The sequence below is a fragment of the Ambystoma mexicanum genome, chromosome 7p, assembly GCF_040938575.1.
Source record: "Ambystoma mexicanum isolate Mex_15411 chromosome 7p, UKY_AmexF1_1, whole genome shotgun sequence".
NCBI classification, from domain to species: Eukaryota; Metazoa; Chordata; class Amphibia; order Caudata; family Ambystomatidae; genus Ambystoma; species Ambystoma mexicanum.
The window spans coordinates 112,416,219-112,431,645 of NC_090939.1; the positions used below are offsets into that span (position 1 = coordinate 112,416,219).

General features: G+C 48.6%; 1 protein-coding gene across 2 annotated transcripts in view; it reads right to left on the bottom strand.

The window, feature by feature from the left end:
• The window catches only part of ZBTB20 (zinc finger and BTB domain containing 20), a 3,989,371-nt gene that overhangs the window by 1,618,517 nt on the left and 2,355,427 nt on the right, over positions 1 to 15,427 (bottom strand). The window lies entirely within an intron of this gene.

Genomic DNA, 15,427 nt, shown 5'->3' on the forward strand with positions numbered 1-15,427 from the left:
GGCACACGTCTTTGTGCCGCCTACACTCCTCTATCCCTGCGGCATCAGTTCCTCCCACTAACGTGGGTCAGGGCTGACACCGCAGGGTGCTTTTCTTTTCACTTTCTTGTCCCCCACTTCCCGTAATGGTAAGCGGGGGACACCGCTGCAACCCTGACTACTGTTACTGCGCTCAAGGAGAGTGGGGGACACCCCTTTACCCCCGGGTCCTGCTTGGGCGCAGTAGTGGGAGTGGGTATTTTGTGCGATCCAAAGTCGCAGTGACTGCGGGGGCGCACAAAAGAAGGCGACATTTCAGTACGTTTCCGTTTAAAGGAGATCATATATATATTATAACACCCCACAACACCATTACTCGTCGCTGCGGCCAGCTGAACATGCCAAAGAGACCATTTCAAATGATCTCTGCGGGCCCCTTTGTCTTAAGGAGAGAGAACCCATGCATATGGTATGATATGATATGGTATTTGTAACGCGCCTTTACACAAGTGTTTCGAATGAGTCAGCAGCGGAAGTGCCCTGGTGCAGTGTATAGTCACGGTGTGCAAGAGCAAGCAAGCAGTGGTAAAACGCTGTATATGCCTTTGGGGCACAAGCACCTTCAATTGACGCAGATACCCCCATCTGATCACACAATATATTCTGCCTTGTCTTCACCCCTAATTGCACTGTCTAAAACTGCAGAATCGCCGTCAGCCCTATTTGCGGTATCTCAAACTGTTAAATATATTTTAGGCACTTACACTGCCTGTGTAGACTATTATCGTCTCTGAATTTCAAGGGCTCTGAGTGACTGTTTTTCTCCCCATGTTCCCACCCTCCTTGAGCGCTTTGAAACACTTGTGCATAGGCGCTTTATGAATAACAATACAATACAATATATTACAAGCAATGGGACGAATTCTCGGAAAATGATCAGTTTAGTTTCCAATACTCCACAACACCTTTAACATCTTGTTCTCCTCCTGGATTACAGTTCTCATTGTCAATCTAACCCTCAGAGCGCGGCTTCCGCACTTAATATGTGCAGCCCCTCCGATTGTGCCTTGATTCTGGGGAGAAATCCTAGATAAGGAAGTGCAGGGTGTGTGGATGTCGAATATCAAGATCCATGCGTATTGTCCTCTGCACAGCAGAGCAAACAGGCCGTCATCTGGGGAGCTTAAACTATACATCATCCCTAAATAAAATCTATTAAGCTGCTTTTGTCTAAAGTCGCAGGGCCCCTGAACCCTAAGGTGTGATTGAACATTTCAGTTGAAAAGGTAGAATGGCCCCTGTTCGTGGAGTGAAAAGCTGACCTGAAAGCACATAAATATCATGGGCCCCCCTCGCGTCAGATGCCTAAAACCAACTCTCCCATTGGTCACTAATTGGTAGCAGCCCATCTCGTTGCAGCCGTTTCACTGCTTTAGTCACTGCGTTTTATAAGGGGGTGGGAGGACAGTAGGGGAATATTAAATAATGGTTTTTAGAATAGTGGTGTGATGCGGCACAGGAAGGTGGGGGAGGGGGCTTTGGAGGTCTGCCCCCCACCCCATAAGAAACACAGGAACAAATGTGGCAAAACAGACAGGCGATGGAGGGGCGGGGGGGCATGTCCCACTAATCACTGTTTCCATCAGATCTGCCCAGAACAAAGACCAAGCTAGCCTTGCCAATCAAAAAAGGCAACGAGGGAACAGGCGGGAAACATTTAGAGATGCTATGTATAAACAAAAAACTGGCTATTGTAATATTAGATGCTAAGACTCACTCTATTATTCTACTATCCAAGTGCTTACGGAACGGAACAGGCATTTGTATAACGCGTTTCACCATTGGTATGGTCTCAACGTGCTGTAGGTTGAACACCCTTGGGGATCGAAGTACAAGTATGGGAAATTCATCAGTGGGTCATAGAATGCATGTGTGCATTTTAGCCAATACAAAGGTAGGTAGGGGTGGCCAAGTCCCTGCTAGCCACCCATGTTGAGCAAGAATGTGGGTGGGTGGGTGCAGAGAGGTATTTTGGAGAGCATGCGCAAGAGATTATGAGTGCAGCTGGACCCGATGTATGGATGGGGATAGCTGCATTAGAAAGGTAGAGGTGTTGTGCAGAGTGTCATTGAGTAGTGCATGTAGTGGGAGGGTGCAGAGAGGCGGTCTCAGGTAGGCTATCCTTCATTTCATCTCAGTGCAATACATTGCCAGCCCCCAAAATCTTCTAAAATGTGACACACTGCCAGACCCCAATTCTTCTGAACGCAACACACTGCTCACCCTCAAATCCGTCTGGCTAGGGCAGATTGCCCACCCTCAAAATCCAACCAAGTGCAGTGCATTGCATTGCTAACCCTCAAATCCATCGAAGTGCGATACATTTCGCACCCTCAGAAACCATGTAAGTGTGACATACTGCCCACCCTCAAATATGGTTCAATCTAATAATGCTGATGGGAATAGCCATGTCTGGAGGGCCCTTCGGAAAGTCATGTAGTCTTGTGTGTGTCTGATGTGGGGAGGCAAGGAATTCCAAATGGTGGGTGCCAGGACTGAGAAAGTGGAGCATCCAATTCTGGATGATTTGGAAGGAAAGGGGGCCAGGGGGGCTAGAAGAAGAGCAGAGCTTGATCGCATGTTTCTAGTCGGGTAATAGACGTGGACCTTGTCAGGCGAACATTACCCGTTCGCCCTAACTTTTGTTCTCCTCCTACATTTACCTTTGACACCTATTCTTGACGGAGTCACATTTGGCATCTAGGTTTGACCGTCATATAATTACTATTCTATATTCCCCCTGTGAGAAACACATTAAGGTCATCCTGATCAAAATAAAAAGAAAAGCCACCAGATGCACTGCGAGGGCCCACTTGGGCACATCCCAAGTCCATCACGTAGCCAAAACACCACTGGTTACTAATTATCTATTGCCTTTGGAAACTGCCTCATCAGGCCTTCCAAAATATAAAAAAAAAACACTAGACCTGAAGGGCGAGTTCCTTAGTTTACATACTCTACCTAAGAGAAAAGCACTTGCCTCATGGTAACAGGTAACAAAGGGCCTCAACACGAGTTTGGCTTGAGCCCTTTAATGTGGCGCTATGGCATTACCGCCGCATTTAAGGGCTGGCCAAACCACAAGTTGGGTGGAAAATGGCTTTTTTACCTCCAGCTTTTTGCTGGAGGTAAAAATGTCAATTTACGGGCTCTTTTGGGCGCTATTACCGCTGCTGCAATTCCCACCAGCGGTAATAGTGCTCCCCAACCCCATTAGGGATTTACTGCCCACCCGCAACTCGTGATCCAGCACAAATTGCACCGGACCTTCACCAATTCATGATGAGGTCCAACATATTTACCAGTGCCTTCTGTTAAATGGTGCATGTCACCAAAAGCACACTTCAAATATTTAGTGCAATGCAACCACCCAAAATGCCAGCCATGCACAATAAAACTTATTTAGCATTACATTAAAGGGATTAAATAGCACTAAACCTTTAAAAATCCCTCCTGGACTCTAATCCAGGCCTACCTATAGTTGACACCTATGTCAATGCTACTTCCAGGCAGACTACCACTGACATCCTATGTCCCTTCTCCTAATCTATGGACTACCCACCTGGTCTCCACTCTTTCCCTTTTTTCCTCTTCTCCCATTAATGGTGGTACTAGATGGGAGGTACTCTTGGCATATTTCTCATCCTCAAGGTGCATCATTAATGTCTATCAAAATAGCACTGTCATGGCCAAAGGCTCTCAACCTACTCTTCTCCTTGACCGGCGCCTGCCCTCTCTCATTAACTTCCTCTCTTCTCCTGCTACCCCTCCTTCCTACTCTGACCTAACCTCTCCTCTACAGATGGAAGTACCATGCCATGTACCCCCCACTGGAAAACTTTCAAAGGTGGCAATCAGCTTCACTTACCTCCTCTGAATGCTCGCTCTGCTGTCAAACACTCCTCTGACATCTGTCTGATTCTTGTTGACCTTGACCTAGATCTCCTCGCTCTCACCGAGACGTGGTTCAATGCCAGCTCTGTCACTGCTTTTGACACTCTCCTTCCTGAGGGCTACAAAATCCTCGCCAGACCCAACAGGCCAGTAGGTGAAGTTTCCTTTTTCCCTGAGTGGGTCCCTGCTTCTATCATACCTACTCAAGCCTGCTCCTCTTGAATGCCTCGTCTGTAGGCTTGGGGTCTCGCCTACTCTCCCTCACCTTCGTTACCATCTACAGGCCCCCTGGCCCCATTTCTCTCTTCCTCTCTGAATGGGACGACCTTGCATCCTCCATCTCAACCTCTTCTTCCAAACCCCTCCTCCTTGGTGATTTCAATGTTCACCTCGACTCCCTTGAATCATCTACCTCTCAGTTCCACGCCCTCTGTGTCTCTCTCTGTCTCTCTCTTTTGTACCTTCCAGGCCGACCCACTCTGCCGGCCACACTCTGGATGCCCTGCTTTCTGGTGACATCCCTATCTCTAATCCGGTCACCACCCCCATCTCCTGGTTGCTCCGCTCTCTCCTTTCCTCCCATCTGGGGGCCCTTGGCCCTCTGTTCGAGCCATCCCCAGCACTGCCTGCCTCCTTCGCCGTCATTCAACCGATGAAGCGATTATCAGTCGCAGCTTTTGCCTCCACCTTCATCCCCCCTCCGACCCCCACTTCTGACTCTCCCTCTGACTCTGTCCTTGCTAACCTGCATCTCTACATCTCTAACACCCTTGACATCCTTGCCCCTGTCATGAGGTTCTGCCTAAAACCTGCCTCCAAGAACAACAGCTGGTATGACTCAGATCTAGCATCTCTGAAACGCAAGTGCAGAGATGCTGAACGGAAGTGGCAGACCATGAGTTTACCCTCTGAAAAACTGGCCTGACACCTGCTGCAAAGGCAATATCGTTTCTCTATCCACACCAAGGAGTGGGCCCACATCCAAGCCCACATCTCTGGCGCCATCAACAACACAACCAAACCTTTCAAAATCTGCAAGGAACTCACCAATCCTGCTGCAGTCTCCACCCTTCTCCTTCCTTCCCAGGCTCTCTGCACCGCTCTGGCCTCCCACTTCACATCAAAAACGCTCTCTCTCCTCCACCCCCATTTCCACACCTGCGCCTTCTCCCTTGCCTCTCTTGGCTCCCCTCCCTCCACCCCCATCACTCTCCTCCCTCCCATGCATAGCACCGGATGTGCTCTCTAAAGTTGCCCGCTATATGAAGGCCTCATACAAACAGGTGCTCCCCTGCTCTTCCAGAACCATTAAGGACATCTCCTCTCTCGCCCCAGCTCTTGACGACTTCTGTAACCACTCCTTTTCTACTGGCTCATTCCCTCTATCCATCAAGCACTCCCTTGTGCACCCTCGCATCCAGAGGCATGGAAACTGCTCTCCTGAACACCCGTGAAACCATGCTTGCAAATCTCGACTCTAACTCTCCCATTGTTCTCAATTTCCTTGACCTCTCCTCTGCCTCTAACACGGTCAACCATTCTGTCCTCATAAAATGACTCTGCAATACCCTCGGCATCACGGACCGGGCACTGGATTGGCTGACCTTTTTCCTCACTAACGGCCCTTACCAGCTGCAACTGGGATCTTTCTCCTCCACCACCACTCTCTCTACCTGTGGCCTCCCCCAGGGCTCTATCCTATCGCCATGGCTCTTCATTATCTATCTTGCCCCTCTTGCTCACCCGATCTCCGCCTTCTCTCCCCATTTCCAGTGTTATGCTGATGACACACAGCTTTAATTGAAACTTCCATCTACTACCTCCTCTTCCTCCTCTCTCATCCCTGATTGTCTGACGCCATTCAAGCATGGTGTACAGTAAATGATCTCGGTCTTAAACCAGTAAGAGGGAGATCCTTCAAATTGGGACACCTGTGCCTTCTTTTCCATCTTCCCTCTGGCCACCTGCTCTGGGCCCTCTACCCCCACCATCCTGTTAGGCCAAAAACATCTGGGTCATATTCGACTCCACTCTCTCCTTCACCCCTCACATCATGAACCTTACCAAGAAGTCCCACTTCCAGCTTCACCTCCTCAGAGACATTCTCCCTTTCCTCACCTTCCGCCAGAAGCTCAATGTCTCCAGAGCTCTGGTTCGCTCTAGGCTGGACCACTGCAACAGCCTCTTTCTCAATCTCCCTCTTTCCTCCTTTCCCCTCCTACAGCTAATCCAGAACAGGGCTGCAAGGCTTATCCTTGGCCACAAGCCCATAGACTGTATCTCTCCAGCCCTTAAATCTCTATACTGGCTCCCGGTGGCTGCAAGGATTAAATTCAAGACCCTCTGCATCATCCACTGGGCTTTCTGAGGCCTCGGACCATGAAATCTCCAACTTTAACTCCCCAAATAGTCTCCTGCTAGAGCCCAATGATCCCCTAACTCCAACTCTTTGACTGTGAAACGCTTTTCCAAGCCGAGAGTGGGGGGCTGGTCTCTCTCCTCGGCTGGTGCCTCCCTTTGGAACCATCTCCCTGCCCCTCTCAGACTTGAGGCAGGCCTCCTTAAGTTCTAGAAACCTCTCAAAACTATGCTTTTCTCTACCACTTCCCATCCCTGTTAATCACTCCACTGCTGCTGGGACCGGTGGCCTGATTCTCAAGATCTGTTCTCCAACCTGGACTCTAACACTCCCTCTATCCTCATCCTTCTTGATCTCTCTTTTGCCTTTAACACAGTCAACCACTCCATACTGGTCAACCGTCTCCGTGATAACCTGGGTATCACTGATCAAGCTCTGGCCTGGCTGACCTCTTTCCTCTCTGATCGACCCTCCCAGGTCCAACTGGGGTCCTTCCTATCATCTATCTTCCTCTCTACTTGTGGGGTTCCCCAGGGTCTAACCTCTCACCCTGGCTCTTCAACCAATACCTGGCAACTTTCGCCCACTGCATTGCCATTTTCTGCTCAAATTTCCAGTGCTAGGCTGATGACACTCAACACATTTTCCGGCTGCTCTCGGCCACCTCCTCTCCCTCTCTCATCTCTGACTGCCTACCTGCCATTCAAGATTGGTGTGCCGCCAATGATCTTTGTCTGAATGCCAGCAAGACTGAGATCCTCCTCATCGGCACACCATCTCCATCCTTTTCCCTCACTCTATGGCCGGCCTCCCTTGGCCCTCCTCTTACCCCTACCTGCGAGTCTAAGAACCTCGGGGTCATCTTTGACGCCACACTTTCCTTCTCTGAGGTCTCTAAAAAGTCAAACTTCCTACTGCACCTCCTCAGAGGTACTCTGCCTTTCCTCTCCTTCCCTCAGAAGCTCACTCTCTCCCAAGCTCTGGTTCTCTCTAGGATGGACTATTGTAACATCCTCTTTCTAAATCTACCTGCCTCTACTCTCCGCCCTCTGCAATTTATCCAGAACAGGACTGCGAGACTTGTCCTTGGCCTCAATCTCTGGGATCATATCTCTCCAGCTCTGAAAACTCTCCATTGGCTCCCAGTGGATGCAAGGATTAAATTCAAAACCCTCTACATTGTCCACAAGGCTTTCTGGAGCCTGGGTCCAAAATACCTTCAGCTATCCCTCCACAAATACCCCCCTTCTCGAGCTCTTCGCTCCTCCACCCCTAACTCCCTCCGGGACAATCGTTTTACAAAGAAACGAGCTGGGGGTAGATCTCTATCTTCGGCTGGGGCCTCCCTCTGGAACAGCCTCCCTGCAACTCTAAAACTTGAGGAGAACCATCTCTGGTTCCGGAAACACCTCAAGACCTTCCTCTTTGCTTCTGCCTTTGCTCCCCCTCTCCCCAGCTGATCTGCTCTCTCTTGGCACTGTGCCCCTGGCCACCCTCAGTCCCCTGGGCCCAGGTACATGCTCACCCTGTCACCCTCCTGCACTGCCTCCTGGCCACCCCTTGCACTGGGGACTGTATATGTACCCATACAGCCCCCCCCCCCTCCTAATTTTTCTTCTTGCCCAGTCTGCAGTCTTAAACACAGCACTTGCCACTTGCTGGCTGCACTACCACTGTTTATTGCCTCCATTTTCTATTTATTTTTATTTATCTGCTCTCCTCTGCTCCGCACTTTCCACTCTCCCCCTTCCATGCACTTTTTCCCTTTTCCCTTTCCCTTGCACTTGCGCGTTCTCAATGTCACTGGGCCTAGTAAGATCGCTGTTGTGTTGTGTTCTCCCCTATTCCCATCCCTTGCCTAGTCGCGCTCTGAAACACTTGTGTACAAGCGCAATACAAATAAAATATCATATCATATCATGAATCTCACAGGATACCAGGCCCTTCTTCCCAGCCGATACCAGCACCGTCCCCTCCACTGCACTGCCCTTCAGGGCCCTCTTTGGCGGCTGTGCATCCCACCCTTGGGAGTCACCTACACTAGCACTTAGCCTGAGGTCTCCTCTCTGGCTCCCCTTGGCACTTCCCTCTTGGGCCCTCCATCAGCACTTCTCCACTCCTTGCCCCACCCCCTTCCCCTTCCATCCATATTTCCTGCACTTCTATCTGCTGCATTTGCACGTCCGAATGCACAAGGCCTAGTAGGACCACAACTGTATATTTACTGTTTTTCCATTGTTATTCCTTCCCCTGTTCCCTTCCCATTTAGCCTTGTGGAGCTTTGAAACACAATTCAGTTGTATAGGCGCCTAACAAATGCTCAATAATATAAAGAAATAAAATAAATCCCCATGCTCGTCAGCAAGGCTGAGTACCTTTTAAATAGTTCTCTAACATCATAAACACTCCTCGCCAATGAGTGGGCCAGTCCATTTTGTGATACCTGCTCATTTAACATGAACACTCTTACCTGTTATCCTAATACATGGTCCACAGCAACTTTCAAGATTTACACCCAAACTATCACAAAACAGGTCTAGCCTCTCTGCACCCACCATCTTCCAGAGGCAACTGATAAGTTCTCTGCCTTGAGGCAGAGCGCAAAATCGCATGCAACCCAGAAGAACATTTAGAACATCCATGGAGCCTAGTAAGATGGTTCTTCTGTTCTCCCTTGTTCCCCTCCCTTGCCTTTTCGCGCGCTGTGTACGAGCGCAATATAAATAAAATATCAATTCAATGGAGTTAACTCGAAGCAGCAGCATCCGGTACAAAGAAAATAAGAACATGGATGTTACCAGAAAAGCTTTTGGAATGTGGTGCTGTTAAGCCGTGGCTACAGACTCCTCCTTGGAGTATACACAGATGGTATCCATATTGTCTTGGGAGGATAGCTCAGTGGCAACGTGCTCGTTTTGGAAGCATGACAACACGAAGCAACACTGGTTCGATCCCCATTCCAGCGCTATGAAACTCTTGGGTATTTAAGCGCTTTATAAGACAAACAACTACTCAACTAAAACAAACAATTCCTGTAACAGCATCTCGATGCCTACGGGCTGTGTGAGCGCTTTAAAAATGCAAAAAATAAACAATTAAAATAAATAAATGTCCGAAAAGAAAAAACAAATGGTAGATATGACAGAATTTCGGCTATATGAAAATCTCGAACAGCTGAAAATTTCTATCAACTTTACCATTCGATGCAATTATAGTGAACAAGGGGAGCAGGGGCGTCACCTGCACCCTTGCTCACTACAATCGCATTGGGGTGGCATGGGTGTCCCTGCTCCCTAAACTAATTACAATGTTGAAGAAAAGAACAAAGAAAAATTACCCTGTGGTACCAGTTTCCAAGCACGTACGTGAAGGGAACCTGCGTCGCAGAGGGATGGCAGAGTCGGCGGCACACTGCGATGTGTGCTGCCAGAAGGTAAGTGAGGGGGTTAGAGGGAGCGGGTTGCAAGAAATGTCAGAGGGAGAAAAAACCTAAAGCTATTTTCGGTAACATAACTTTCGGTTTGTTCTCCCTCGGCCATTTCGTGTCCGAACTAATCATGGACATCCTACACAGACTGCCAGTTGGCAGCCTTGCATCTCCACAACAGAGCGACACCTGCTGACAGCAGCAGAAGCTGCTTTTGATAATTGGAATGAGGCTGGACGTCTTCGGGGATATGATATTGAATTGAACAACAGCACACATTTCAGGAAACATTGTGACAGCGACCAAAAATCGAAAAACTAGACATAAACAAAACAAACCGGTGCAGCCGGGTGATATCCTGGGTACGGCCACATGCTGATGGCGGTGTCAGTGGACCAGCCAAGAGGGCCCAAGAGGGCCCACAAAGGTATTGCGGTGTCAGTGGACCAAGAGGGCCCACAAAGGTATTGCGGTGTCAGTGGACCAGCCAAGAGGGCCCACAAAGGTATTGCGGTGTCAGTGGACCAACCAAGAGGGCCCACAAAGGTATTGCGGTGTCAGTGGACCAGCCAAGAGGGCCCACAAAGGTATTGCGGTGTCAGTGGACCAGCCAAGAGGGCCCACAAAGGTATTGCGGTGTCAGTGGACCAGCCAAGAGGGCCCACAAAGGTATTGCGGTGTCAGTGGACCAGCCAAGAGGGCCCACAAAGGTATTGCGGTGTCAGTGGACCAGCCAAGAGGGCCCACAAAGGTATTGCGGTGTCAGTGAAGCAGCCAAGAGGGCCCACAAAGGTATTGCGTTGTCAGTGGACCAGCCAAGAGGGCCCACAAAGGTATTGCGGTGTCAGCGGTGTCAGTGGACCAACCAAGAGGGCCCACAAAGGTATCTCTTTGTGGTTCATGGTAACAAACATCACAAGCGAGAAGATCCAGCAAAGCGGTGACCAGCATTTCCATAACCACACCGCAGTGGAAGAGGTTTGACTGGAAATCATATCATTGGATTCTGGATCAGCGGGAGGTCAAACATCACCATATTTAACACATTCCAATAGTATCATTCGCTTTTTTGTACACCTCTGGGTATTATTATTGTGATATCAAGGCACCCGTTCACCCATTTCCTGTTCCATCATATCACTGCCTACACACAGTGTAGATCAGCTGCCTGTGGAGAGTGGTTGCTCTGCTGCGCGGCATGGTGCCGTGTCTTCTCCTTTCAGCTCCTCGCTCCACTTGCAGAGCGGTGCAAAGTAATAACTCTGCCGTGCTCCCCTTTGCATCAGTCCTCTTCCTCCTCTGGCCTCATCTATGGTCCTTGCTGCCTGCACAACTTCAGAGGGCTAAAGTGGGAGTGCAGTGGTGTTGCTGCTCTCTCCCTAGGTTCCCTTCCCATTTGCCTCAACTCTCTGCCTCCTCTCTCTTCTCAAAGCAAAGCCCAGGACTACAACCAGGTCTGCTTAGAGCTTAGTGTTGGTTTTACCGCTGCCTCTCAGAGCCACCCACATGCCTCAGCTCCCTGCCTCTACCTTTTCCTCACCCCCATACACTACTGCCATGGCTGCATGGAGCTGGACTGTAGAGGCTCATTGAAGCTTTGCCCAGACTCCCTGCTTGTCTCAGGCACTTGGCCTCCTCGCGTCTCTCCAATGGCTGGCTCCCCAGGTAGCAACATAGTGTGGTGGCTCTGCTGAGCTCTCCTCAGCCTCCCCACACCTGCAAGAGTTCTCTGTAACAACCCTTCCCCTTACCTCCTTGCTCCAAAGCCTGCATAGCGCTGGAGCGGAGTGTGGGGGCTTTGCTTCACTCCTCTTGGGGTCGCTGCCCGTTTGAACAAAGTGAGCCAGGCAGTGAGCATCATTTTCATATGAAACATGGCACAGTACCGCTTATGGAATACTGTGTATTGGTTTATGTATATTTATTTATTATTGAATAGTATAGTAGTATCATTTCTCCCTTCACTGCTCAGCTTTTGCTCCTGAACCATTAGACTATATTTTTGTGTGCAAGTTGTCTGCATGATGATTGGCTGAAGGACATTCCTGGTCGTGCATAACCTTCCACGCGTTGTGGCGGCCTGCAAGAAGCAACGTGAGTACACTTGGTGCATTTTTTAAGAAGCAATCAGGGAACGGTGGGATGCTTTATATAGCCAAGTAAAGGGATTACAGGAGAATTCAGGATTTCCAGTGCTAGCTAGAGTTGCAATGCTATAGTACATAGAGATCAAAAGGGACCTAAAATAATTCCAAGGACAGCAGAACATTGAATGTCGAAGTAGCCACAGATGAAAGAAGCACAGTCCGATGTTCTACCTGAGAACAGAATTTGCCTGTGGCCAGGGGTGTTGCTAGGTCTGGAAAACATCAGGGGCTAAGCTAATCTCAGGACTGGTGAGACTCGGGCTAGTTAGCTTTTTGCTTGTAGCACCTGAGCTATACGGGACTACAACCAAAAGAGCCGGGGCTATAGCCCCGGCCCTAGCAACGCCTCTGCCTGTGGCAGATAAAGTCTCTTGGATCCGAGGTTCCCAGAAGGAGGCAGCCAATTCAGAGCGGTGGGGCAGCTGGGGCTGGCTTTCTGATGAAATGTGAAAGTGGTATGCTTTGCACTTCCCTGCAGAAATGCAGTTCAGTAGGAGGCTCTGCATGGGGAGACTCAAGGGGTACAACCAAAACGGGCGATGGAGAAGGCCTGATTTTTGGCCTATATGTTGGTGGGAAATCTGAACCGGGTGGCCTGCATAGACAGGTTTTGTGGTTAGCCTAGGTCCAGAGCCCTGTAGATAAGGCAGCCGCGTGTGATATTTGTATTTGTATTTTATTTATTTGTATAGCGCAGCTGGCCCTGGGGCATCCGGGCGCATATCTTAGGTTACATGGCAAAGTGACATGTGCATAGATTATAGACATAAACAAAGTGTGAAAGAGCAAGCACAGGTTACAGTCATACTGGCATACAGGTATAGGTTGCAGTGATATTCAGCTAAGCTTCCAGAGATGGCCACTGTTAGGTGATCAGGACGGGTGTAATGTCATCACGCTGCCTGCTTCCTGTCACCTGTCTTGTCACCGCATGACAGGGTCTGAGTACAAGCGGAGAGATGTGGTACAGTCTCTTACTTTTGTCGAGAAACTGTCCTGCATGCGGGCCGGGAGCGGATCACTCTACTGTGGAAAAGGTTCCGCGGGAAAAGGATTGCGTAATCCATAATAAGATAACCAGGGGTCACAGGGGTGCCTCCTGTCAACGGAGGGAGGAAGAACAGGCAACCCCTACCCCAAACAGTAAAGGAGGTGTGCAGGAAGGGGAGGAAATAGTAGTCACAGGCAAGTGTCCTGAAAGATAGTGACCCCCAAACCATGTGGTCCAAGTGTACTCCGGGGGATATGCAACCTAGCAAGGAGAACAAGTTGGACTTACCGCAATCGAGTTGTGGGCAGAAGAAGGCTATTCAGAGCCAAATGCCCAATAGGCAACTTTGAAGGATGTGAATACCCAGAATCAATGGCAAATATAGGGAGAGCTATGTGTCAGTTTGCATTGGGGGGTGGCAAGAACCCCCGGCTCCCCAACACCCCCCAGTGGCACCATGGACTGTGTTGCATAAGATCAGGCACAGGGTCAAAGCTTGAGGTCGTCTGTGGTTAACTGAAAAAGGTTGGAATCAGGGGCATGCTAGGTCGCACAACACTGCATGTCCTGCTGTGGGCCTGTGGTCCCCCCTGGTTGTCCATTGAGGTGCAAGCTTTCGTTTTGGAGACATAGGATTTATTTCACGCCGTGCACCATGCATACCTGTCTGACAAAACGGTCCATAACATTTTCAGCCCATTTAACTATCGGGCTTTGGATCTATTTCTAAGTTCAATGCTCGTGTAACAGCAACAGCAGCATCCTTTAAGAAATACGATTGGTGGGAACAGAAAGCACCTCCCTGAAAAAGAACACACTTCAAGTTTTTAGTTGTATCATTACTGGGCTTCATGTATTTTTTATTTATTTATCTATAAAGCGCCGAAGGCCACGGGCATCAAGGCGCTGGAACATAAACACAAAGATACAAACATATTAACAGGACAGGTTCATCTTGATTTATAAGGTGAATTATAGTAAATATGAAACAGATAGCATATCACGTATGCATATGATGGATATTGTGTACCACAGTTTGAATTATTACGATAGTTGTACTTCGCAATAAGGGAGGCTTGCCTGCTTCACGCAGGAGAATACTTGCACCTTCTATTCCTGAAATGTACTGCAACCACAAATATGGTCTTTCCTGTCTAAGGGGGATTTGCACTTCGTACTTGCTTTCTCAAATAATGATACTATCAAAGCACTTATAGAGGTTTTTCAACTCTTCTAAATCGGCTTTACAATCCTTATCCTGATGAAGGCCGGAGCTACTTTCTTTCAGAATCCAGTGGAAACAGATGGAGACAGATCTCTGAGCTAAACTTGAAAAACAGCATTCGATGTGTAACATTCATCTGGGGTGTTCACCCATACATGGATTACTCTGAATGGAGAGACTTAGAAGCCAATAGGGTCTAGTTACTTCCCTATGGGAATAAAGGGTTCATTCAGATGCATATATCGTTTGCCGCCAATGCAAATAATGTAGAGGCGTGTGTTGAGCAAAAACACCTACTCATTACAGTTTCTTGCAGTCAGGTTTTATTTGTTCTACAATGTTAAGTGCAACCTTTTATTTCTTTAAACATATTTAAATGTTAAAGGTATTTGTAACGCGCACCGTCACCAACGGAGTTGGTCCCCAGGCGCTCTGGCGGATCTGCAAACGAGAAGGTGGGATGGGTTAGTAGGTGAAGCAGGAGTAGGATAGTGAGAGGAGTGTTGGCAGCTTCAACTCCGTATACACCGGGTGCTGAGCTTTGGTGCGAGTATCGGATCGATGTCAGTCCTCGTGTGCTGTTGGTGCGGCTTATGTGTTGTTGCAGTGTTTTAGTTCGTTTAACTCCCTAATCTCTCTGTAGTTTTATAGTGATGTTGACCCTTAGTATGAGGAATGTGTGTGTCTGCCTTTCTATCCTGAGAGGACAGAACTCCACACTGCATATAGGTTTTTCACGTTTTGTCTTTGTCGATGACTAACACTGCACTTTATTTAAGCACATCATTGCAAAATGGCCGCCATTGGCAGATGAACGAACACAATAAACCAGAAAAAGAGAAGAAACAGCATTTTGGGTGTAAGTGGGGATGGAAAAGTGGTTCACTTGAATATGAGCTTGACAGTGGATGCATAGCGTGCAACCACTGTAGCGAAAAGGGCACCTTAAATACAGCCAGGCTACACAATCGTCGAGCTTCGCAAAGCTGTGCACCATGTCTCTCAACACGTCAGACATGGCTACACAGTGTGCTAACCCAAGCCTGTCCTGGTGTCAACTCTGCTCCTAAATTTCCATTCATTTGCACAGAGCCTCGCCACCTATTCCCTGCAGCCGCTTCCAACAAGATATTATCCAAGGTACAGTCTGTATCGCTGCGCCCTAAAAATATCAACAGGCACATTAGGATCATAATAATTAATGGCAGGCATTATGCAAATGACAACATTTCCACCATAAAATAATGGCATTTCTTCATTTTGAGCATATTTATGCAAAACAAAGACTTTAGTGTGATAAATCACCCCCCGGAATTAATAACGCCATAAATTGAGAAGGGGAAGG